Raw genomic sequence first — 26,500 nt, 5'->3', positions numbered from 1 at the left:
TCTATTGTCTTCTGCAGTGGTGTGTTCTGTATGAGACGCCCCAGCCCCCTCTAATTCGTCCCCGGAAGGATAATTACAATTTTATCATGTTCTGCACTGTATTGTTGATATCTATTGTCTTCTGTAGCTGTGTGTTCTGTGTTAGTCCCCCCTCCCCTTCTACTTTGTCTCCGGAAGGATTTTCTCTTGTCTCCCAAAGTGGTGTGTTCTGTGTCAGAGCCACCAGCCCCCTCTATTTCGTCCCCAGAAGGATAATTACAATGTTATCGTGTTCTGCACTGTATTGTTGATATTGTCTCCTGCAGCGGTGTGTTCTGTATGAGACCCCCCAGCCCCTCTGTTTTGTCCCCAGAAGGATAATTACAATGTTATCGTGTTCTGCACTGTATTGTTGATATTGTCTCCTGCAGCGGTGTGTTCTATGTGAGGACACCCCCCCCCCCACTCGCACGCACGCACGCACACACACACACACACATATATATAACATATAATGCATGCTCTTTTATCTCTCTCCCTCTCTCTCTGTCCCGCTCTCTACCCCTCTCTCTCCCCTCTCTCTGTCCCCACTCTCTCTCTACCTCCCACTCCCTCCCTCTCTCTCACTCCCCCCCGTCTCTCTCTCCCTCTCAAAAAATGTTCGTTATGCAAAATATGACGAGTACGAGGTCACGAGTCGACTGAAGCAGACCAGTGTGTGAGAGAGGGGTGGAGGATGAACAGCTGTTATTTCTTTTTCTTTCTTTCTTTCTTCTTTCCTTTTCTTTCTTTCTTTCCTTCCATCTTTCAGCCCACCCCCCTCCACCCACCCTCCAGCAGTACAGTATGCACATCACGCGAGTTCCGAGAGCTGGAGGATTTTTTTGACAATGCAGTGAACTGGAAAGCAAGCCAAATGTATCAGTATGCAACAAGAACCAACGACAACAGAGTGGGCAAAAGCCACCACAGTCTATACGATTTCGGCTGTTGCCTCTCTCTCTCTCCCCCTCTCTCTCCTACCGCGGCTTCCAGTGTCGCCGAAAAGCGGAGTTGTGTGGGGTTTGTTTGTTTGTTTGTTTTTGTGGGTGGCCCGCGAAAGTGTTCTTCAAGTGATTATAGCAGCTGTGTGTTTATTATTCATGTCATGAAAAACGTAAGGCAAGGGGTGGGGTGGGGGCGATACGCCCACACATACGCGCACATACAGCACGGCAAAACACAACACACACACACACACACACACACACACACACACACACACACAGACCAACACAGACAGACAGACACACACACACCACATACAAACACACATATAACACACACACGCAAGCATACGCACACACACACACACACACACACACACACACACACACACACACACACACACACACACCCTCTTTCCACCCTTCCACCCCCACTCCGATCCCGCCTCCCCGCCTACGCACAACAAAAAGCAAACCTCATACACACCGATGTGCACACAATAGTCCCCGGTGTGTGATATATATAACGTAGACTGTGGGTCTTGTCAGTCCAGACCATTTATGTCACCAGCAGGGCTGCCTGGAAAGCTATAACAGCCTGGTATTTCGTCACAACTGGAAAACGAATTTTGAAGTATATATCCGCGTCAGACTGTTGGCAGTTAGAAGTGGGTGACAGTGTTTTTGACCTTGTGCTATGGTGTGGCTGTGGACTTCAGCTAGCTGAGAACACGAACGGTTAGTTGGATTACTGGGCTGTTTTGGCGGGTTGTTAGTTGTTGGTGTCGTTAGCAGGAAACTTAATTGTGTGGGGTCGGAATCTTTATAATCAGAGCCAAAGTGGTGTTGAAGAGGTGGTTTGTCATGTTGTTGTTGTTGTTTTGTGTGTGTGTGTGTGTGTGTGTGTGTGTGTGTGTTTTGTCAAATAAAATAATTGGTCTGTTCTTCTTGTTCTGTCTGTCTGTCTGTCTCTTTCTTTCCGTCTGTCTGACTGACTCTGTGTTTCTCTTTCTCTGTCTTCCATCTCTGTTTCGACTTTCCTTGCTAATGTCATCAACAAATGAAACCATTGTAAAACAGTTCGCTATATACTTGTATGAGGCATTCAAAATCCGCAGTTTGATATGTGATTAATTGTGCTTTTTGTGTGTGCATGTGCATTGCTAGAATTGTAGTTAAATGTTTTCTGTTCCGCATTGTTCTGGAATGTAACAATTTGTGTTCACTGATCCCCTTCATGAGGGGCTACGGCCTTTATTGAATAAAAATGTTCGTTCGTTCGTTCGTTCTTTCTCTGTCTGCCTGCCTGTATCTACTTGTGTGTGTGTCTCTCTCTCTCTGTCTTTCTCTCTTTGTCTCTCTGTCATTCTCTGTCTTTGACTCTTTCTTTCTCAGACTGTCTCTTTTTGTCTCTGTCTCTCTTTGACTCCCTTTCCCCCCCCCCCCCTTCTCTCTCTCTTTGAAGAATTTGCTTTTGTGCATGTATTTTTCTCACCTTTTTCTCTCCAGAGGGCCGGATGTAAAAAGCAATTGTGCTTATTCCCTTACCCTCGTGAAATAAGATTTCGTTCGTTCGCTTCGCTCTGTTTGTCTGTCTGTCTATCTGTCTCTCTCTGTCTGTATGTCTGTCTGTCTCTCTCTGTCTGTCTGTCTCTCTGTCTTTCTGCAATGAAAAGTGTATGACAGATGTTTCATGTTACCCATAAACAGATACAGTAAGGACATGCAGCCAGAGTAGGTGGGTGTATACTTTTATTCTTCTGCTCGCCAGTGCACACCGTCCCAAAGGGAAGCTCAGTGGTGGTGGTGGTAGGCTGGAGGGTGGGGGTGGGGGTGGAGAGAAGTTGGAGACCGGGGTTGGAAGGGGAGGGGGGGGAAAGGTGTGGGAGGACAAAAAGGCCCCATCATGACAGGAATGCGTGTCCGTCGACTGTACGTCCTTGACAAAAAACACGTCATGCCTTTGTTTAACCCAGTGGCCACAGCCCCCCACCCCCTACCCCTAAAAAAGTTATGGCGAATTACCAGCAATAAAAGATTGAAAACACTACCACCACCACCAACAACAACAATAAATGATCCCATTAATTACCACGAAAAACCTGAATCTGCTGTGACAAGTCCAATATTCCGTGAGAGTTTTTTTGGTTCTTTCTCTTTTTAACGCCAGTCTGGGGGGGGGGGGGGGGGGGGGGGAAGAAAGAAAGAAAGATGAAGAAAAGAAAAAAGCTGAGCGTGAAAAGGTGAATGAATCGGAGCCTTCGGCACGTGCCGCAGGCATTTTTTTTGGAAGGCTGTGGTTTTGCCACGGTATCATTGTCAGGTTCACCGCAGAGTGCAAAAAGCGCTTGCCGGAAGTGCAACATTAGCACGGTGAAAATATGGGCTATAAATGGCGTAACGGGAGAGAAAAAAAAGTTTTAAACAACAACAACAAAAAACCCAACCGTACAGCGTGTTTTACCTCAGCCCATGGGGGATGATGCCTTCGCTCCCCTTTATCGCTCTGTCAGCAGGATGACCCACAAAGTTGAGGATGGCGGATTTTATTTTTTCTCAAGCATTGAGGAAATGCCGTTTTTTGTGGGCCAGAGACCCAGCGGTCAAACGATGGCAGTGAACGGGATCCATGTCTGAGTAATGAAAATGTTCAAAAGGATTGTTTACCACAGCTCTGTGGTTCTATCCATTCCCATCCACTTCTGCGAGTCTTGGTAACTTAAGACCACGCTGGAGACAAAAAACGGCTGTCTTTTGACACCAGATGCCTGCGTAAGATCCTAGGCATCATCACGATTTTGTTTCAAGTCAAAGGTCAGAGAACTTCCTTCTGCCTCTCGTGTCATAAACATCATCCGCAAAATGGCGTCTCCACTGGCCGGGACATGCACTGAGGCTCTGCTCCCGCAACAAGAACCGCACCCCAAGTCGTGAATCAGACACCTGCAGTTCTGAGAAAGAGGGGATAGCCCAAGGTGAACTGGCGGAGAGAGGCAGAAAACTGACAAACGTGATATCCCAAGAAAAAAACGTTGACAGCTTGCAATATACAACTTTGTGTGGAATGATAGGCCATGCATTCGTGTTTAAAGTGGTTAAATTTTTATATATAGTTTGGCAGTCCTGATATGGCCTTGTGCTGTCGTGTTTAAAGTGGTTGAATTTGAATACAGTTTGGCAGTCCTGATATGGCCTTGTGCTGTCGTGTTTTAAGTGGTTGAATTTTTATATACAGTTTGGTAGTCCTGGTATGGTCGTGTTTAAAGTGGTTGGATTTTTATATACAGTTTGGTAGTCCTGGTATGGTCGTGTTTAAAGTGGTTGGATTTTTATAGTTTGGCAGTCCTGATATGGCCTTGTGCTGTCGTGTTTAAAGTGGTTGAATTTTTATACAGTTTGGCAGTCCTGATATGGCCTTTTGCTGTCGTTTAAAGTGGTTGAATTTTGATACAGTTTGGCAGTCCTGATATGGCCTTGTGCTGTCGTGTTTAAAGTGGTTGAATTTGAATACAGTTTGGCAGTCCTGATATGGCCTTGTGCTGTCGTGTTTTAAGTGGTTGAATTTTTATATACAGTTTGGTAGTCCTGGTATGGTCGTGTTTAAAGTGGTTGAATTTTTATATACAGTTTAGTAGTCCTGGTATGGTCGTGTTTAAAGTGGTTGGATTTTTATAGTTTGGCAGTCCTGATATGGCCTTGTGCTGTCGTGTTTAAAGTGGTTGAATTTGAATACAGTTTGGCAGTCCTGATATGGCCTTGTGCTGTCGTGTTTTAAGCGGTTGAATTTTTATATACAGTTTGGTAGTCCTGGTATGGTCGTGTTTAAAGTGGTTGGATTTTTATAGTTTGGCAGTCCTGATATGGCCTTGTGCTGTCGTGTTTAAAGTGGTTGGATTTTTATAGTTTGGCAGTCCTGATATGGCCTTGTGCTGTCGTGTTTAAAGTGGTTGGATTTTTATAGTTTGGCAGTCCTGATATGGCCCTGTGCTGTCGTGTTTAAAGTGGTTGGATTTTTATAGTTTGGTAGTCCTGGTATGGTCGTGTTTAAAGTGGTAGGATTTTTATAGTTTGGCAGTCCTGATATGGCCCTGTGCTGTCGGCTGGACCATAAGCAATACAATGTCCAATGTTGACTGTCACCATACTTCGGATACACCAGTGCTCAGCACGTTTCAGTTGAGTGTGAAGGGGAGGCAAGGTCAGCTGTGGCTTCACTTCAGCACTTGAAAAAGATCCGTCTTGGGCAACTTGAGAGACAGACAGACAGACAGACAGACAGAGTAGTAGTAGTAGTAGTAGTTGGAGGAGGAGGAGTATTTTACTATGAAGGGAAATCAAAGGTTACCTCTTACACTTACAGGTGTTTTTGTTGTTGGTTTTTGTCACTTTTTTCATGACGTCCTTTAAGAGACAGACACAGGCATATACGCGTGCGCGCGCGAGCGTTAACACACGCACGCATACACACACACACACACACACACACACACGCACACACACACACACACACGAGTTACATTGAGTTGTTTACATTTCTTTTTCTTTTTTTATCATCTATTTACGACCCCCACCCCCAAAACCCTCTTCCCCTCCAAAAAATAAGTTATCTTTATTGACTTGTCATATTTTGTTATAAACTGACTCCCCCCCACACACACACACACACACACGCACGCATGCACGCAAGCACGCACACATATATATATATAGAGAGAGAGATTGAGAGAGAGAGAAAGATCACACACAACACACACACACACACACACACACACACACACACACACACACACACACACACACGCACACATACAGAGAGAGAGAGAGAGATCACACACACAACACACACACACATACATATACACACGCGCACGCACGTGCACGTACGCACACATACAGAGAAAGAGAGAGAGAGCACACACAACACACACACAACACACACGCACACGCACACACACGCGCTCGGAGTGAAAGAGAGAGAGAGGAGAGAGAGAAGAGGAGAGAAATAGAGAGAGAGAGGACAGAGACGAGAGAGAGAAAGAGACGAGAGAGAAAGAGAGAGAGAGATAGATAGACACGCACACACACGCGCGGGCGCGCGCGCTCCGAGTTAAAGAGAGAGGAGAGAGAGAGAAGAGGAGAGAAATAGAGAGGACAGAGAGGAGAGAAAGAGAGAGAAAGAGAGGAGACATACACACACAACCACACACACACACACACACACAGATGGAGATAGAGACCAAGAGAGAGTGGGAGAGACAGAGAAGGTGAACCGCTGTGTTCGGGTGTGTAGATGTATGTGTGTGCACGTGCACGCGCGCGCGTGCGTGTGCGTGTGTGTGTGTGAGTGAAAGAGAGAGAGAGAGAGAGAATATCGCTGCGCTCAATTCCGTGTATGTGTGTGTGGTGGGGGGGGGGGGGGGATATTGTGCTCGTGATTTCTTTTCTTACTTTCTTTTTAAATTTATTATTTTAATTATATATATATATATATTTTTTTTTTTTTTTTCTACTCTTCGACGTTGGGTGGCAGATTGACTGACGTCACCGCAGTGACTTTGGCGCTCTGTGTACAGTTTCGCCTGCTGCCTACCTGAGTGACACCAACACTAGTCACTGCCACCATGTCTCCGGGATGACTCGCTCTCTGTCGGTCTGTGACGTCGGGCTTTACCACGTTTCATCGGCTCTCTCTCTCTCCCTCTGTGTGTGTGTGTGTTTGTGTGTGTGTGTGTGAGAGAGAGAGAGAGAGAGTAGAGTGTGCACGTGTGTGCTGAGGCTGTTGGCTATTGCTTCCAAGTGTGTTGGTGTTGAGCGGACAAACTGAGGTAGGAAGTGTGTTTGTAATAATGATAATGATAATAATGGTAATAATAACACTAAAAGTGGTAGTAATAATAATAATGATGATGATAATAATAATAATAATAGTCGTAGTAATGGTAGTAGTCGTAACAATACAGTTTATGTATATTGCGACTAATCAAATAATTTTGCAAAAAAACAACAACCCAAAAAGCATATACACGTATGTAACTCATTAAAATATACAGGTTGATCCAACGAGTGTGTGTGTGTGTGTGTGTGTGTGTGTGTGTGTGTGTGTGTGTGTGTGTGTGTGTGTGTGTGTGTGTTTCCATTTCGTAATGTAGGTTTTATCATTTAGCGTCCAAATCAAGCATCGAATCCCATGGTGGTTTTTATATCTATGTCTGTCTGTCTATCTCACGAGAGAAAGAGCGAGAGAAACGGTGGATAGTTGTACCGGCTGTGTGTTAAAATATCCATTGCAAGAATAAAACATGCGGCAGTGAAGTTTTATTTTTGTCTGAGTCAGCAGCGGTAAATAAGTATTAAATTACTTTGGTTAAACTGTTGTTCGTCCTCATGTTTTGTTGCTCATTCGTTTCAGTTGGTCGTGTGTGTGTGTGTGTGTGTGTGTGTGTGTGTGTGTGTGTGTGTGTGTGTGTGTGTGTGTGTGTGTGTGTGTGTTTCCCCAGAGTCACATCCCTTGTTTTCGATATTGAGTACTTTCTTTGTTTTATTCTTATGTATCTAGTTATCCGTTTGTTTTTGTATTGTTCGTTCTTCATCGTTTTTATTTGTTTATTTATTAACAAATATATTCATTCATTTCTTTCTTTCTTTATCTATGCATTTTGTGTAAGATGGTATTGGCTGCAGTTTGTCCCGATCCAGTTTGATTTCCGCACATGAGTGATGAATTGAAACCGTGTGTGTGTGTGTGTGTGTGTGTGTGTGTGTGTGTAAATAAAAATGTCCTTATATATTGGCATTATGACTCAGATTGCAGTGCTGGTTTTTTTGGTTTCTTTTCCAAGGCTAGGTCCTTTCTGCTTGTCTGTCTGTCGCTTCTTTTTTCTTCTCGGATTGTTTCTTATGTGCATAAAGAACAAAAATCAGTCTCTCTGACTGTGTTAATCCTTTTCTGCTTTGCTCTTTGTTTTGCTTTGTTTTGGACGTGTTTCGTTGTTTTCTTTTGTTTTTGTTTGTTGTTGTTTTGTTCTTCTTTCGGTTTTAAAAAAGTTTTTAATTTCTTGTTTCGCTGTTGTTGGCTTTTTTTGTTTTTTTTGTGTTGTTGTTGTTGTTTCTTGTTCCCTTCGTTTTTTCATGTTTTTTCGTTGTTGTTTGTTCGGGGGTGAGGTGTGGATCGGGAGTTTTGTAAGTGTTTATCGCAGGAATGTGCATTTGGGTATAAAGCCGCCGTGGCGAGTGGTTAGCGTCACGGGCTGACGATATAGGGAGCACGTGGGTGTGGGTTCGAACCGCATCAGACACTGTCGCAAATACTCATTGTGGGATCTTAGATCCTTGGCCACCTCCTACCCAGCGTTGAACGTCATCAGATATCGGCCTAGTTAGAAAGACTGGGACCACAAACTTACAGTCGAATGTCTTCCGGTTGTAGGATGCGTCTTTAGGAGCGAGTGATTTCCTGACCAGCACTGCACGTGTCTGTCTCTCTCGGGCCTTCTTGCCGCCGGAAGTTCATGAAGGGGAGGAAGCGTGCAGTGCAGCCATGTCGCGGCCGTTCACTGCAAAATCCAGTTCACAGCATGGGGTAGTTTTGATTCATTTATTTTTATAAAAAAAAAAAAAAAGAAGAAGAAGGAAACAATGCAAACACACAAACACAGACACACATAGAGACACACGCACAGACACACACACACACACACACAGATATACGTAGGCACGCGCGCGTGCGCGCGCGCACACACACACACACACACACACACACACAAACACGCACACACACAATCACACATACGCACACCATGCACACACACACACACACGCGCGCGCGCGCGCATACACAAACACACATACAAATACACACACACACAACACACAACGCACACGCACGCAGAGAGAGAGAGAGAGAGAGAGAGAGAGAAACAAACAGCATCAGCAAAATTCGCGTGTTTAATTAAAGTAAAGGCGAAGGCAGTGTTGTAAACGGGATCCGTGTTTCGGTGGCTGTATCCATGTATCTAAATCATTAATAAATAAATTAAAAAATTAAAAAAAGAATTTTTTTTTTTAAAAGGGGGGTGGGCGGGGGATGGGTGATTGTGCAGAAAAAAAATCGGCTGCGTTGGAAACAGCCGTCGTGTCAACGCTTAGGGCAGGAAAGGTTAAATCTGTTACAGGCTTTAATTTCCTTGACAGCACTATGCAAGAGAGAATATAGAACTTTACAGCACAGTTTCAGTTTCAGTCTCTAAAGGAGGCGTCACTGCACACACACACACACACACACACACACACACACACACACACACACACACACACACACATACATATATATATATATAGAGAGAGAGAGTCCCATCGTCAGTCGTTTTCTTTTTCCCGTTACCGAGTCTTTCAACGGACACATGACGGACACACGCACATTATACGCGCTCTCCCTCCTCCCCTTTCACACACACACCTCTCTCTCTCTCCCACTCACTGTCTCTCTCTCCTCCTCTCTCCTCCTCTCTCAGCACCCCATTACGCCAGACTCAACACAGTCCTACGTTCCTGTGTGGATCAGTGATTTACAATGTATTTGATTTACATGATTATCATATGTACCAAACCATCCCACCTTCTAAGGGGGAGAAGTGTGGAATGTGCAAGCTGTCACTCTAGTACCGTACCCAGTTTTAGTTTCAGTTACTCAAGGAAGCCACACTACGTTCGGACAAATCCATAATTGCTACACCACATCTGATAGGCAGAGAGACACCTGACCAGCAGCACAACAAAACGCGCTTTGTCAGGCCTTGAGTGAATGCAGAAACATTTGTGTACTGTACCTTTGAGGTGGAGATTTTTCCGATCTCCCAGGTCAACATATGTGCAGACCTGCTAGTGCCTGAACCCCCCCCCCCCTTCGTGTGTATGCGCACGCAGAAGATCAAATACGCACGTTAAAGATCCTGTAATTCATGTCAGCGTTCGGTGGGTTATGGAAACAAGAATATACCCAGCATGCACACCCCCGAGAACGGAGTATGGCTGCCTACAAGGCGGGGTAAGTAAATAAAAACGGTCATACACGTAAAATGTTACATGTCTGTCTGAGTGTGTATGCGTGTGCGTCTGAAATCTGATTGAATGACACAGGAAACGAATGAAGAGCGCCCAGTGGCAGCCGTCAGTCGGCTCTACCCAGGTAGGCAGCCTGTGGTGCAATTGTCCCCGTGTATGTAAAGTGCTTAGAGCTTGGTCTCTGACCGAGGATAGGCGCTATATAAGTATCCACATCAATCAAACCGTTCAGAGTAGATATCTTCTACAGAATTTGTCCAGAGGACAACATTCATGTTACCACCGGTTCCGTTTGTTTTTTTCCCAGTGCGTCAGTTGCGTGCTGCCCACGGGAGAACATTGGTTTATCGTCTCATCCGAATAACAAGACAGCTCTTCTTCTTCTTCTGCGTTCGTGGGCTGTAACTCTCACGTTCACTCGTATGCACACGAGTGGGCATTTACGTGTATGACCGTTTTTACCCCGCCATGTAGGCAGCCATACTCCGTTTTCGGGGGTGTGCATGCTGGGTATGTTCTTGTTTCCATAACCCACCGAACGCTGACATGGATTACAGGATCTTTAACGTGCGTATTTGATCTTCTGCTTGCATATACACACAAAGGGGGTTCAGGCACTAAGCAGGTTTGCACATATGTTGACCTGGGAGATCGTAAAAAATCTCCACCCTTTACCCACCAGGCGCCGTCACCGTGATTCGAACCCGGGACCCTCAGATTGACAGTTCAACGCTTTAACCACTCGGCTGTTGCGCCCGTCAGGGAATGAAGACCAATATTTGAGGCACAGGGTCGTCCACAGACACTGCATGGAATGCAGACCTGCAAGGATGGGCCCGGTTCCTCTTTTCCTGGATGGCGGCTGCTCTGTTGCGCTCGAATGGCTTTGTGCCCTGGAGCCAGTTGCATTGCTCGGACGGAAGAGTCTAGTATGGTCCTAACCCTCTACTAACTGTGTGTCGTATGGAACTGACCAATGGCGTAGTTCGGTCAACGTGGGCATTTAGTCACGTGTAACTGTCAGAAAGTTAGAACCAAGCAATGCAACTGGCACCTGGGTACACCGGTGCTTCCACTGTGTCATTACAAGTCCCCTGTAGTTTGGACACTGTATTGACTGTCTTAACCATTCTGCCACGTGTCAGAAAATAGCGTCACGTGCAGGCAGGTCCCAACACCGTCATCAGTTTAGCGCGCACGTGTGTGGGCTGTCACGAGGGCTGTGACGCTGGACACGAGTGACGTAGTCTGGTGATCAGGTCTGATGCAAGCAAGCACGCCAAGCCTTGCCACGCCCCTGTCTCCCCGTGTGCGGCAGTAAGAGACTTACCTGCTCGGTCCTCGTCATCCCCTTACTTACCTTTTGTGTGCCCTTCGGAAGGTGGCAGAATGGTTAAGACCTTTATCTACTGATACAGTGACTGTATAAAGGTCTTTGTTCGAACCCCGGTGTCGCCATTTCTCCCGAGTTTTTCTGATCTGTCGCATACTGACAGGCATTGTAATCATTATATACACTGAACTGAAGGTTACACGATCTGTTATATCCTGACAGGCACTGTAATCATTATATACACTGAACTGAAGGTTACCTGATCTGTCGCATACTGACAGGCATTGTAATAATTATATACACTGAACTGAAGGTTACACCATCTGTTATATCCTGACAGGCACTGTAATCATTATATACACTGAACTGAAGGTTACATGATCTGTCACATACTGACAGGCATTGTAATAATTATATACACTGAACTGAAGGTTACACGATCTGTCACATACTGACAGGCATTGTAATAATTATATACACTGAACTGAAGGTTACACGATCTGTTATATCCTGACAGGCACTGTAATCCTTATATACACTGAACTGAAGGTTACCTGATCTGTCACATACTGACAGGCACTGTAATCATTATATACACTGAACTGAAGGTTACCTGATCTGTCACATACTGACAGGCATTGTAATAATTATATACACTGAACTGAAGGTTACACGATCTGTCACATACTGACAGGCATTGTAATCATTATATACACTGAACTGAAGGTTACACGATCTGTTATATCCTGACAGGCACTGTAATCATTATATACACTGAACTGAAGGTTACCTGATCTGTCGCATACTGACAGGCACTGTAATCATTATATACACTGAACTGAAGGTTACACGATCTGTTATATCCTGACAGGCACTGTAATCATTATATACACTGAACTGAAGGTTACACGATCTGTTATATCCTGACAGGCACTGTAATCATTATATACACTGAACTGAAGGTTACCTGATCTGTCACATACTGACAGGCATTGTAATAATTATATACACTGAACTGAAGGTTACACGATCTGTTATATCCTGACAGGCACTGTAATCATTATATACACTGAACTGAAGGTTACACGATCTGTCGCATACTGACAGGCACTGTAATCATTATATACACTGAACTGAAGGTTACACGATCTGTCGCATACTGACAGGCACTGTAATCATTATATACACTGAACTGAAAGTTACACGAGCTGTCATATCAGTGGAGTGATGGCCTAGAGGTAACGCGTCCGCCTAGGAAGCGAGAGAATCTGAGCGCGCTTGTTCGAATCACGGTTCAGCCGCCGATATTTTCTCCCCCTCCACTAGACCTTGAGTGGTGGTCTGGACGCTAGTCATTCAGATGAGACGATAAATCGAGGTCCCGTGTGCAGCACGCACTTAGCGCACGTAAAGAACCCACGGCAACAAAAGGGTTGTTCCTGGCAAAATTCTGTAGAAAAATCCACGTCAATAGGAAAAACAAATATAAAAGCTGCACGCAGGAAAAATACAAAAAAATGGGTGGTGCTGTAGTTTTGCGACGCGCTCTCCCATGGGAGAGCAGCCCGAATTTCACACAGAGAAATCTGTTGTGATAAAAAGAAATACAAAATACAAAAAATACAAAAAAATATCCTGACTGAGGAGGAAGGTGGCAGAACGGTTAAGACGATTATCTACTAATGCAGCGTCCGTGAGGGTCTGGGTTCGAATCCCGGTCTCCCCGCAGTCAGTCAGTCAACCACCGCTGCATGTCCTGACGCCATATCAGTCAGTACTTTGGCGGCGTCAGCGCGTCATTGACGTAGAGGTTGAGAAGAGTACTTCCCAGTCAGCGCTATATTGATTGAAAGTGAGCTGACTGCGACGTGCAGTCCCTGTCTCCTTATTCAGCACACGTGTGTGTGTGTGTGTGAGGAGGGGTGGCCGTATTGGCTCACAAGGCGTGGTGTCGGGTTTCCTTTCCAGAAGACACGAGCTTTTTTCGGGGTGCCCTCTGAATAGATGTCGTTGTTTGGATACAGTTCTTGGGTTTCCCAAAATAGGCGTCGGAAACTCTTCTTGCAGTGAGTTTTGTTGTTGTTGTTGTTGTTGTTGTTGTGTGTGTGTGTAGGAGCCTGGTGCGGCAGGGTGGATGGGATCGGGAAGGCTGGTGGTGGTGATGGTTGGGGTGTGGGTGTGAGTGGTGGGGAGTGAATGACAGCTAGAGTGAGAAGGGGGAAGGGGTGTGGTGGTGGGACTGAATCAGAAGGAAGGAGGAGTGAGACAGTGGCACTGACTTTTTTTTCTTTTTTTTTTCTGCCCCATCATATGCACCGTTTCAGTGGCATTACTCCCACGCCGCTCATTCCGAGTCGTCCCTCTACACATGGCCACACCCGGGTTCATCTGTCACAGACCCAGCGTTGGCAGTCTGCAGGGAACCACCGCTGTTAGGTCGCCAGGAGGCCTCACACCAGAGGAGACCCTGCACTGCTGCTGAGTCACGTGGGTGGTGTTCACTGGTGCCTGTTATGATTTAACGTACTTAGGACCCCACCTACCAAGTCCTCCTGCTTTCGACAATAATGGCTTAGTCGCGGAGCCAGACTGAGAGAGCGTCCCTCCCGGAGTGGAGACCTCCACAACGTCCCTCCAACAATAGTTATTAAGAGAGAGAGAGAGAGAGAGAGAGAGAGAGAGAGATTATTATTATCATTATTCAGAATATGGCCAAAGCTTCTTACTGAAGGGGGTCACATTGTAATAGACGTTAGTTGTCTCTTCATTAAAGTAACGAGAGAGAGAGAGACAGAGACAGATATGATAGATAGAAACACAGAGAGAGAGAGAGAGATGGGAAGCTGTGTGTCTGATCAGGTATGACCATCATGTTTCCAGATGTACTTTCATGATGTGAGCACACTGAGAGAGAGGGGGAGAGGATAAGGTGGCAGGGAGAGGAAAGGAGAACCGGTGCCCCCGTTTCGTTGTACGCCTGAATGCGAGCGAACATGTACTCCTTGAGTATCAGTGGATGGATGCACACGTGCAGCACAATCATACCCCCCCCCCCTTCCCCTCTATCATCGTTCGGTCTTCACACGGGTTGCCAGAACAAGCTGTTCACAGTACAGACACCTCACATATATGGATATAATTGTGTATATATATATGTGTGTGTGTGTAGAGAGAGAATGAATGAATGAATCTTTATTTTCCAACGGTGAAGATATTAGCACTTTGGCCGACTTACACATCTGCCGTTGTTCTAAGAGACACACAAACATGTACGCATATAAATAAAGAGAGAGAGAGAGAGAGTTCCCTCACAACCTGTCCGTGTGGGCACACGACCCCCCTCCCCTCCCCCCACTTTTCAAACCTCCTCACCCTCAATCTCACCCCCCCCTCCCCTTCCGTCCTTACTCTCCCCCAACTAACCGCCTTTTCCGTCCACCCCTTCTCCCACCCGCCCTCACCACGCGCTGGGCATTCAGGCTGCTAGCTGAGCAAGCACTGCACCGAGACACTGGTGGAGAGAATCCCTTCCTGCCTGTATCTGGGAGTCCTCCTCCCTGCTCATGGCTCAGTACTCTCACCTGGCAATGAGCAGGGTGGCTTTACCGTCCATTTACCGGGCCAGCGTGCCGCACGTGATGTATGTACGGCCACTGACCGCCGGTGCGTGGGGCTGTCCCTAACCCGGACGTTTGCCCTTACATTTGTGGCGCTGACTGGTGGGGGTTCGAACCGGCTGAGGCTGGCGGGAGTCGTGAAGTGAACTCCACGCGATGCTTCGGCCTTGAAGCTTCGTGGTGTGGTAGTGGCTGTTGTTGGTGTTGTTTGTATTGTGTTGTATTGTACCGTTTTGTCTTGTGTTGTGTTGAGTGATAAGAAACTCGAGGGAGAGCTGGACAGTACAAGGTCTTCAGAGAAGAAGCCCCCATCAGTCAAGTGTTTCGGCCCTTAACTCCTTACACTCGAAGGGGACCGGGCCGCACCCAGGTCATGACTGCAGGATGCCCTTGTATTGCCGCCTTTTCTTTCCTTTTTTTTTCTCCTGGTCCTCAGCAGGATCGAACCCGCGCCTCCAGGGTGGTCGCCGCTTCAGGACTGAGTCACCTTTTCTGGCAGACGTTTTAACCACTGTCATTGTATTGTACCGTTTTGTATTGTGTTGTATTGTACCGTTTTGTATCGTATTGTTTTGTGTTGTATTGTACCGTTTTGTATCGTATTGTTTTGTGTTGTATCTGATTGTATTGTACCATATTGTATTGTGTTGTATCGCACTGTATTGTACTGCGCTGTGTTATATTGTATTGCCTTATATCATTCTATGGTCACAGCAGATTTCTCTGTGTGAACTTAGGGCTGCTCTCACCAGCGAGAGCGAGGTTGTTGTTGTTTTCTTTGCCTGCATTTGTTTTCCTGTCAAACTGGATTTTCTACAGACTTTTGCCAGGGACAGCCCCTCTGTTTGGAACCTGTGGGCTGGCATTCTCTGGCATCCTAGGCGGACGCGTCACCACAAGGAGCAGTGTGGAAGATAGACTGAGTAATGAGCACTGAGAAGGTGGCGTGGATGTACAGGTGGCAGTGTTCCCCTCCTCCTCCCCGTTCTCCTCCTCCTCCTCCTTCTCCTCCTCCTTCTTCTGATGGACTGCACTTACCGCCTCTGCTGTTCTGATGGTCGTAGTCGAACACGACTGACTAATATACATATATTAATTAAGGACAGGGGTGCCGCTAAGGGGAGGAGGGAGGGTGGATTGATAACACGTCCCAGTCCGCGCGCCTCGCGCTTCTTGGCATCGGTTGCGGCGGCCGTTGCTCCACTGGTCTGCGATCAGTTAAGGGGGGGGGGTGGGGGGGGGGAGGCCGGGGGGTAGGGGGGGGGGGAGTTCTCGCACTCCTCACACCCCACCCCCACCCCTGTCCCCTACAACCTACACTTCCCTCCCACCCCCTACCCCCAGCTCGTGCACTCCTCACCATCTCTTCTTCGTGCACACACGCGTGCATGGATGCGCGCTTTCAAAGAACATGAGTACAGGGGGTGCGCTCAAGCACGCGCCACAATGCACGTGTGGAAGTGGGTACGCGAAAAATGTTCAGGTATGAGGCGCTGTTCATCATGTGCAAGCATGCAGGTGCTCGCCTGCTTACACGCACGAACAAGCCCCCCCCCCCCCCCCCCCCCCCCCACACACACACACCCCGCCCCCCCCCCTCCCGCGCGCGCGCACACACACACACACACACACACCGAATTTTTCTTTGCATTGAAAAAGGCAATTTTGCAGAAACTTTGTCGCTGATTTATCATGGTATTGTTATATTTTTCGCATCATTGTACTGCATTTTTTTTTTCTCTCCATTTTCATGCTTTAATGATAATTTTGTTTTCAACTGTGCCCCCCTGCGCATTGCATGTATGACTCTCTCTCTCTTTCTCTTCTCTCTCTCTTTGTTTTTCTGTCTGTCTCTGTGCCTTTCTGAATGTCTCCGTCCTGGTCTTTCAATTCCTCCTCTCTGTGTTTCTGTTTCGATATCTCTCTTTACCATCCGTCTGCCCACCTCCTTTCTCTCTCTCTCTTCGAGTCTGTGTGTGTGTGTGTGTGTGTGTGTGTGTGTGTGTGTGTATTTATATCTGTTTCGATCTCTCTTCACCATCCGTCTGCCCACCTCCTCACTGTCTCTGTCTCTCTCTGTCTCTCTGTCTCTCTCTTTGTGTATATATTTATATCTGTTTCGATCTCTGTCTCTGTCTCTCTCTCTGTATATATTTATATCTGTTTCGATCTCTCTCTCTCTCTCTCTCTCTCTCTGTGTATATATTTATATGTTTTGATCTCTGTCTCTCTCTCTCTCTGTATATATTTATATGTTTTGATCTCGATCTCTCTCTCTCTCTCTCTCTCTCTCTCTCTCTCTGTATATATTTATATGTTTTGATCTCTGTCTCTCTCTCTCTCTCTGTATATATTAAAATCTGTTTCGATCTCTCTTCACCATCCGTCTGCCCACCTCCTCACTGTCTCTGTCTCTCTCTGTCTCTCTGTCTCTCTCTTTGTGTATATATTTATATCTGTTTCGATCTCTCTCTTCACTTTTCTCTGTGCCTCACCCCCTCCACCCACTTTTTTCTCTCTTTCTGTTTCTCCCTTTACCTCAGTCTCTTTCCTTCCCTCTCTCTTCTCTTCCGCTCCCCCTTTTTCTCCTCCATTTCTCTGTCTCTGTCTCCGACTGTATGTTTCTGTCTCTGTCTCTCACTCACCCCTATCTCCGCCTGTATGTGTCTGTCTCTCACTCTTTCTATCTGTCTGTCTCACCTCTGTCTTCATCTGTTTCTGTCTCTCATTCACCCCTGGCTGTAAGTTTCTGTCTGTCTCTCTGTGTCTCTGTCTTCCGCAGTATGCTTCAGTCTCTGTCTGTCTGTCTGTCTGTCTTTCTCTTTTCTCTTCCTTTCCTCTTTGTCAGTCTGTCGATCTGTCCATCCGTGCTCTTGACCTTTGTTTCTGCTCACTCCTTTGCCACACCCCTTTGGTCTTTGTCTCCTCTCCCCTCCTCCTCTCTTGTCACCACACACCTCAGTCTCTCTCTTCCTCTCTCTCTCTCTCTCTCTCTCTCACCCCACAACAAACATCCCAACCCACCTCATGAAATCATGGGTAATTATCTTTTGTATTCTCAGGGGGTGGGGGTGGGGGGTGGACAGAAATACGGTTTTGGAGCCGATCGTTATTGTCTCCACTACAGAGAGGTGAGAGAGAGAGTGGAGAAGGTGAATTAATTCTCCGCTCCGCGTCCCAGGTGAGGCGAATAATTGTTGTGCAGGTGGGGAAAGTGATTGGTCCTCATTGATTCTCTGCTGGGCTGGGCAGGTCAGCATCTTCTGTCACAAGGTCTTTGATGGCATTGCTCTACACTGCTCTGTGTGTGTGTGTGTGTGTGTTTGGGGGGTGGGGTTGGTGTGTGTATGGGGGGTGGGTGGAGGGGAAATGTAGGTGTGTGTGTGTGTGTGTGTGTACAGGTGTGCAAATGTGAGTGGTTGAGAGAGAGGAAGAGAGAGTGTGTGTATGTACATATTTTTGTGTGTTTGTATGTGTGTGTGTGTGTGTGTGTGTGTTTGTGTGTGTGTGTGTATAGAGAGAGAGGGAGAGAGGGCGGGAGGCAGAACATTGACAAGAGTAAATGATGAAAGAGAGATGGAGGGGGCTTCACATAAATTTGATTCTGTTAGACCACCAGTGTTTGACCTCCATCATGGAGAGAGAGAGAGAGAGAGAGAGAGAGAGAGATTTTATTGAGTCTTTGATGGTGGGTAAGATGGATTAGCTAAAAGCTTCTCTGCACCACACCCATAGAACACAGAGAACAACATTACTGGTCTTAATGAGGGTAAAAGTTTCAGTTTCAGTTTCTGCATTTGGACAGATCCATATATGCTACACCACATCTGCTAGGCAGATGCCTGACCAACAGCATAACCCAACATACTTGGTCAGGCCTTGAGATGCTTGCATATATATATATTTATTATGTACCTATCAGAGAGGATTTCGTCTACAGAATTTTGTCAGAGAACAGTGCTCTGGTTGCCATGGGTTCTTTTTCAGTGTGCCAAGTGCGTGCTGCACACAGAACCTTAGTTTATCATCTCATCCAAACAACTAGACTCTCAGTCTGATTTTCCAGTCAAACTTCGAAGAAAGGGAGAGAGAGCGGGATTCGGACCCAGACCCTCTTGGACCATTCTGCCACCACCTTCCATGTATGAGGGTAAAATGGATTTATATATTGAAAAGTTTTTTTTAAACCACACCCATAAAAAAGAGAGAGAGAGTGTCACACACAGCGTGAGACAGAAGAACTGTTTTTATCGAGGGTAAAATGGATTTATATTCCGAAAACTTCATTCACCACACCCTAGATAAAACATGAAAAACACAAAAAGAGAAGAAATCAAATTATGTTAAAAGTATACCTTCTTTTTGGATTGTGCATGTTCCTTTAATTAAGGGAAGGTTCTATCGTGTTTTTTTGTTTGTTTGTTGTTGTTTTTTTGTGGTAGCGTTTATTTGTTGTTTTTCCTGCATTGCATAACATCATTATATCTGTTATAAATTTTGTTTTTTGTTAAGTATAAAGATTTGCTCTCTCTCTCTCTCTCTCTCTCTCTCTCTCTCTCTCTCTGTGTGTGTGTGTGTGTGTGTGTGTGTGTGTGTGTGAGAATTATAAATTCAACATTGTGACTGAAATGGTTACACTGTAATGAATACTTCTAATAAAAAAGAAAAAAAAAGAAAAAAAAGAGAATAACTCAGAGTTCTGTGAGAAAATGAGACCACTATCAGCATAATGTGAGTTGGAGTAATCCATACACTCTGTAATTGGACCTTTTCCCTCCACATTGAACTTTATAGCTTGAAGGATGACATTGACATGTCCTTGTGGGAATTGGGTGTGTAAGTGTGTGTGTGTGTGTGTGTGCGCGCGTATGTGTGTCTGTTTATGTGTGTGTGTCCATGTGCATACACATGTGTATATGTATGGGTGTGTGTGTGGATGTATGGATGCGTGTGAAAGAGAGATACATGTGTGCATATGTGTGCATGTGTGAGTGAATGTGTGTGTGAGTGTGTGTGTGTTTGAGTGTGATTGTGTGTGCGTTTGTGCGTGTGTGTGTGTGTGTGTGTGTGTGTGTGTGATTATGTGTGAGAGGTGAGAGAGGGAAAAATTGAGAGAGAGAGGAGAGAGAGTGTGTGTGTGTGTGTGTGAGAGAGAGAGAGATGAGAGAGAGTGTGTGTGTATATGTGTGTGTGTCTGTGTGAGTGCACCATGAAATACCCCCTACTTCTAAACACCAACCTGTCCACAAAAAAACAACAACCCAAAAAACCAAAAAAACACCACTTTTGACCATCATGGGCCAGCGGTGGCACAACGCAACACAACGTTTCCTCTGGCCTCTCCGTCAGGGGCAATTAGTTTTGGTCCAGCGACCTGAACTTTTCCCTCACTCGCAGCGCCAGCAAGCAAGCGTATCGACTTGTCCTGCTGCTAGCACGCCCCAAGGTGGCCTGACAGTCTCTGACATTTCTCCCTCCCATCGCCCTGTTTATTTTCAGACCTGATCACCACGACCACACCCATCCTCGCTTTGCTTGCCGAGCGACACAGGCTATTGACGTCGGCCGCTTCTGTCCCAGTAGCTTTGTTGTCTCCCTTCTTCCTCCCTTCTCCTTTCCTTCCTTCCTTCCTTCGTCCTGTTGGCTGTCTCCTACTCCTCCTCCCCCACCCCCACCACCTCCACCACCACGGCTTTCACAGCGCTGCCGTGCTGTGAGGAGGGAGGGATTGATATGGATGGGAGACAACTGGAGGTACGCTGCTTCCTGATGGCGAGTTGCTGGTTCGGGTCCCTCTCCTCGGGTGCTGTCAGTCCTGGCGGTGGTGTCATTGTCGTCGCTGGGTTGTTGTCGTCGTTGTGGTGGTGGTGGTGGATGTCAGGCCTGTAGTCCTCGACATGTAGTCATCATCGTCATTATCACTGACTTTGATAATGTCATCCTTCTCAAACATCATCATCAATTCTGATTTTCAAGCGCTTGGATTGTTCAGGGCTGTTATTGTCCTCGGCTTGTTGTAGTCATCGTTGTCGGTGACATCGATAACATTGTCTTTTTAAGCCATTGTTGTCGGTTCTGATTTTTTTTTTTTTTAATTCAAGTGCTGTTGCTGTTTGTTACCTGTGTCTCACTCCAGACTTGATGCGAAAAGTTTAGTAGAGGAAGACTGTGAGGAGAGAGGTCATGTGTTTTTGCTGACGAGGAAATTCTTATCCGGGTGGATGGACTGACGAGAGATGCTGACAGAGAGAAAAGGTAGCGTTTGTGTTGTTGTATTGATTTCTTCACTTTAATTCCTGCTCCTCTTTTCTTCCGCCTCTAACAACCTGAACAACGGGGAAAAGTATTGTTAGGATACAGCGAGTGGTGTGTATGTTTGTGTGTTGTGGGCGTGTGTGTGTGTGTGTGTGTGTGAGTGAGTGTGTGCGCGCATGTGCATGCATGTGTGTTTGTGTGTGTGGGCATGCATGCGTGCGCGCGCGCGCGCGCGCGTGTGTGTGTGTGTGTGTGTGTAAATTTGTTAATTTGATATTATTTCACTTAAACTTTATGATATTAGGTGAGTAGAGGGTGGTGATAAAGAGAAGAAGAACAAGAACATAATGATGAACTTTGGAAAAAAGAAGATGAAAGTGTGTGTGTATGTGTGCGTGTGTGTATGAGTGTGTGCATGTGTGTATGTGTGTGTGTGTGTTTGTGTGTTTGTATGTGGGAGTGTGTGTGTGTGTGTGTGTGTGTGTGTGAAAGGGATGAGGTGATGGCAGAGGAAAGGGGAAATAATTAGATGGCCTAACCGTGTGAGAATGTAGAAGGGGTGATTGAACAGTGAAACTAACATTTATCTTCCTCTTCTGCTCCATTTGTGGGCTATGACTCCCACCTTCTATTGTGTACATGACTAGGCTTTTGTGTGTATGACAGTTTTTGCCCCCACCTTCTTCTTCTTCTTCTGTGTTCGTGGGCTGCAACTCCCACGTTCACTCGTATGCACACGAGTGGGCTTTTACATGTATGACCTTTTACCCCGCCATGTAGGCAGCCATACTCCGTTTTCGGGGGTTGCCCCCACCATGTTGGCAGTCATACTCCGTTTTCAGGGGGAGTGCATGCTGTGTGTGTTCTTGTCTCCATAACCTACCGAATGGCAGCATGGATTACAGGATCTCTAACATGCATACTTTGATCTTATGCATGTGTATACACACGAAGGAGGTTCAGGAATTAGCAGGTCTGCACATCTGTTGACCTGGAAGATCAGAAAAATCTCCACCCTTTACCCACCAGGCACTGTGACCAGGACTCAAACCTGGGACCCACAGATTGAAAATCCAAAGCTTTAACCACTCAGCTGTCACACCTGTCAACATTTCTCTAAGTGTCAAAGAATAATTATTTAGCTTAATGAACTTTTTTTCTATAACCCAAATGAACTTGTTATGAATGCAAATATAACATGCTTTAAAGATATCAGTGAGAAGGGTTATGTAACACTGAGTCTGTAATTTCTGAATTTTATTTCGTCCATTAAGTCAAATTCGGAAGAAAACTGCAGAGTTTTGAATGATACAGAGAAAGATCTGACTTTTTTCCTCATAAAATAAGATTGGGGATTGTGTGTGTGTGTGTGCATATGTGTGTGTGTGTGTGTGTGTGTGTATGCACGTGTGTGAGAGAAAGTCAGTCAAGATGGCAAATTGAACAAACAGCATTTGCTTGAATTATTATTATTATTATTATTATTATTATATCAAGCTATCAGAAAGGAAAAAAAAAGCAAGTAGATCTCTGTGTGTATGTGAGAAAGTCAGTCAGAATGATAAATTGAATAAGCAGCATTTGCTTAAATTAAAAAAAAATTTTTTTTACATCAAGCTATATATTAAAAAAGAAAAAGAAAAAAGAGCCAGTAGATCTGTGTGAGTGTGACAGTGTGCATGTGTGTGTGCGTGCATGCATGCATGCATGCATGTTTGCTGTGTTCATGTTTGGCTGCAGAGGGAAGAAGCTGACAAAGTCAGGAAAAGTAATTTTAACACGTGTATTTATTTCTTTTTAAAAAAAAAAAAGAAGAAGAAGAAAAGAAATAAAAGCAAAGCCGTTGGATTGACTGTACTGACATCAGGTCTAAGAGCCAGGTGGCTGCAAAGATTGGGCGTTACGTCCATCATGTCTGTGAGGGGCCTGGGTTTGAACCCTGACAGCCAGATTCTGAAGAGGCTGGGTCACCCTGAACGGAGTCTACCAGGCACACCAGGATCCCATCAGGACACTGGAGAGGAGACACCAGACTACCATCTACCGCCTTCGCACAGGACACTGCGGCCTCCGAGCACACCTGAAGAGGATTGGAGTGGCAGCCACATCCCTATGTGATTGCGGCCAGGCTGACCAGACCCCATCCCATATTCTCCAAGACTGCCCTCTGTATGAGAAGATGCGGCAGCAAGCTCTGGGGGACGGTAGCCGATCTTCACTGGACGTCCGAGTTTGTGGCATCCCTCGGACTTCGACCCTGACTGCGTAGCTGTCGAACGCAAAAGAAAGAAAGAAAGAAAGAACCCTGACAGCCCATGCTGTGTTAGGAGTGGTGTCCCGTCTTCCAGCCCCCCCCCCCCCACACACACACACACACACACACACACAGAAAAATGCATAAACCATCTACTCAGTCATGTCTACATCAACACATGTGGCTGACAAACAATGATATTGCAGCTATTTTATAAAGAATTACTCACTACTCTGCACATTCTGGACTCCCATTCCCCTCCCCCCAAAAAAAAAACCTGTCATGTAAGCTTGGAAAGTCTCAGTCTCTTACTGATCTAAAATGTATGTATTGTGTGTGTGTGAGTGTGTGTGTGTGTTTGTGTGTGTGCGCGTGCGTGCGCATGCGTGCGTGTGTGTGTGTGTATGTGTGTGTGTGTGTGTGTGTAGTCACATTTTGGTGTGTGTATGTAACATAGATATAATGTTTTATGTTAACAAAAGCGTTTTTGTAAAGCACCAAGAGCAGATTTCTGGATAGTGTGCTATATAAGTATCCATTATTATTATTATTATCATTATTATTATTTATTATTATTATTATCTAAAAATCAACATAAACTGTCACTAGCTTAAAAAGTCTCACCTCTTCTTGCTAGTTACTGTCTCAAAATTCCCATCATGAAATGAGGATGTAATTGTCATTGGCTTGGAAAGTCCTCAACTCTTAGTAGTCTAAAAGAACTCTCATCATGAAATAAGGATGTTTGTGTCACAAGCTTTGAAAGTCTCAGTGTCTTACTAGTTTTATGATTATTATCATGGAATTCTCAACTGTTACATGTACTAGTCTCAAAAATTCTCATAAAATGAAGAAGTGACTGTCATGACCTTTGAAAGTCCTTATCTCTTACAAGTAAAAAAAAATCTCACCATGAAATAAGGATGCAACTGTAAATTATTAATAGCTTTGAAAGCCTCAGTCTCTCACTATTTTGAAAATTATCATCATGAAATTAGTATTTAACTGTCGTTAGCTTTAAAAGTCTTGATCTCTTCCTACTAGTTACTGTCTCAAAATTCTCATCATGAAATAAGATGTAATTTTCATAAGCTTTTAACGTCTCAGTGTCATACTAGTCTCAAAATTCTCATCATGAAATAAGGATATGACTGTCATCAGCTTTGAAAGTCTTCTTCATCTCTTGCTACTCTCAGAAATTCCCATCATGAAATGAAGATGTGAATGTCAAAAGTTTTGAAAGTCTCCATTTCTTACCACTAGTTACTGTCTAAAAATTCTCATCATGAAATAAGGATGTGAGTATCATCCATCAGCTTTGTAAGTCTCCATGTTTTACTACTAGATACTGTCTAAAAATTCTCATCATGAAATGAATGTGAGTATCATCAGCTTTGAAAGTCTCCTGGTCTTACCACTAGTTACTGTCTAAAAATTCTCATCATGAAATGAATGCGAGTATCATCAGCTTTGAAAGTCTCCATGTTTTACTACTCGTTACTGTCTAGAAATTCTCATCATGAAATAAAGATATGACTGTCATCAGCTTTGAAAAGTCTGCAGGTCTTACTACCAATTACTGTCTAAAAATAATGAAATAAGGATGTGAGTGTCACCAGCTTTGTAAGTCTCCAATTCTTACTACTAGTTACTCAACTTACTGTCAAAAAAATTCTCATCATGAAATAAGGATGTGAGTGTCATCAGCATTGTAAGTCTACAGGTCTTACTTCTAGTTACTGTGTAAAAATTCTCATCGTGAAATAAGGATGTGAGTGTCATCAGCATTGTAAGTCTACAGGTCTTACTACTAGTTACTGTGTAAAAATTCTCATCATGAAATAAGGATGTGAGTGTCATCAGCATTGTAAGTCTACAGGTCTTACTTCTAGTTACTGTGTAAAAATTCTGATCATGAAATAAGGATGTGAGTGTCATCAGCATTGTAAGTCTACAGGTCTTACTTCTAGTTACTGTCTAAAAATTCTGATCATGAAATAAGGATGTGAATGTCATCAGCTTTGTAGGTCTCCAATTCTTACTACTAGATACTGTCTAAAAATTCTCATCATGAAATAAGGATGTGAGTGTCATCAGCATTGTAAGTCTACAGGTCTTACTTCTAGTTACTGTCTAAAAATTCTGATCATGAAATAAGGATGTGAATGTCATCAGCATTGTAAGTCTACAGGTCTTACTTCTAGTTACTGTCTAAAAATTCTGATCATGAAATAAGGATGTGAATGTCATCAGCTTTGTAGGTCTCCAATTCTTACTACTAGATACTGTCTAAAAATTCTCATCATGAAGTAAGGATGTGCGTGTCATTAGCTTTGAAAGTCTCCAGGTCTTCTAGTTACTGTCTAAAAATTCTCATCATGAAATGAGGATGTGAGTGTCATCAGCTTTGTAAGTCTACAGGTCTTACTACTAGTTACTATCTAAAAATTCTGATCATGAAATAAGGATGTGAATGTCATCAGCTTTGTAGGTCTCCAATTCTTACTACTAGATACTGTCTAAAAATTATCATCTTGAAGTAAGGATGTGAGTGTCATCAGCTTTGTAGTTCTCCAATTCTTACTACTAAATACTGTCTAAAAATTCTCATCATGAAGTAAGGATGTGAGTGTCATCAGCTTTGTAAGCCTACAGGTTTTCTAGTTACTGTCTAAAAATTCTCATCATGAAATGAGGATGTGCGTGTCATTAGCTTTGAAAGCCTCCAGGTCTTATCAGTCCCTGAAATCGACAGATATTGAACATGCAGATGCAGCTGCGGATGAGGCCGTTCCAGTATGTCTCCCCAAACTGTCAGCTGTCAATCTCAAGAGTCTGGCAGTCAGTCGTGTTGTGTGTGTGTTTGGTACAGCACAGTCAGGAAAATGGAATCCTATTTTTTCTGACATTTTGTTTTCTTTTGTGTTCCCCGCTGTCTTCGTTCGTTTCTTGTCTCCTTCTTCCTCTTCAGTCTGCCACCAGCGTAACTCACTGTCTGCTGTGCTGAAGACCGATT

The 26,500-nt window shown here is 44.8% G+C and overlaps 1 protein-coding gene across 2 annotated transcripts in view; it reads left to right on the top strand.

Annotated features, from left to right (window-relative positions):
* Positions 1–1,420: 1,420 nt before the first annotated feature.
* Positions 1,421–26,500, top strand: part of LOC143276464 (diacylglycerol kinase beta-like) — a 91,783-nt gene continuing 66,703 nt past the window's right edge. For both annotated transcript variants that reach the window (XM_076580968.1, XM_076580967.1), the window contains exon 1: positions 1,421–1,703. The gene's annotated coding sequence lies outside the window, so the exon portion shown is untranslated. The remainder of the gene's footprint in view (positions 1,704–26,500) is intronic.

Source organism: Babylonia areolata, chromosome 32, assembly GCF_041734735.1.
Source record: "Babylonia areolata isolate BAREFJ2019XMU chromosome 32, ASM4173473v1, whole genome shotgun sequence".
NCBI lineage: Eukaryota > Metazoa > Mollusca > Gastropoda > Neogastropoda > Buccinidae > Babylonia > Babylonia areolata.
This window is presented reverse-complemented; position numbering and strand designations above follow the sequence as displayed.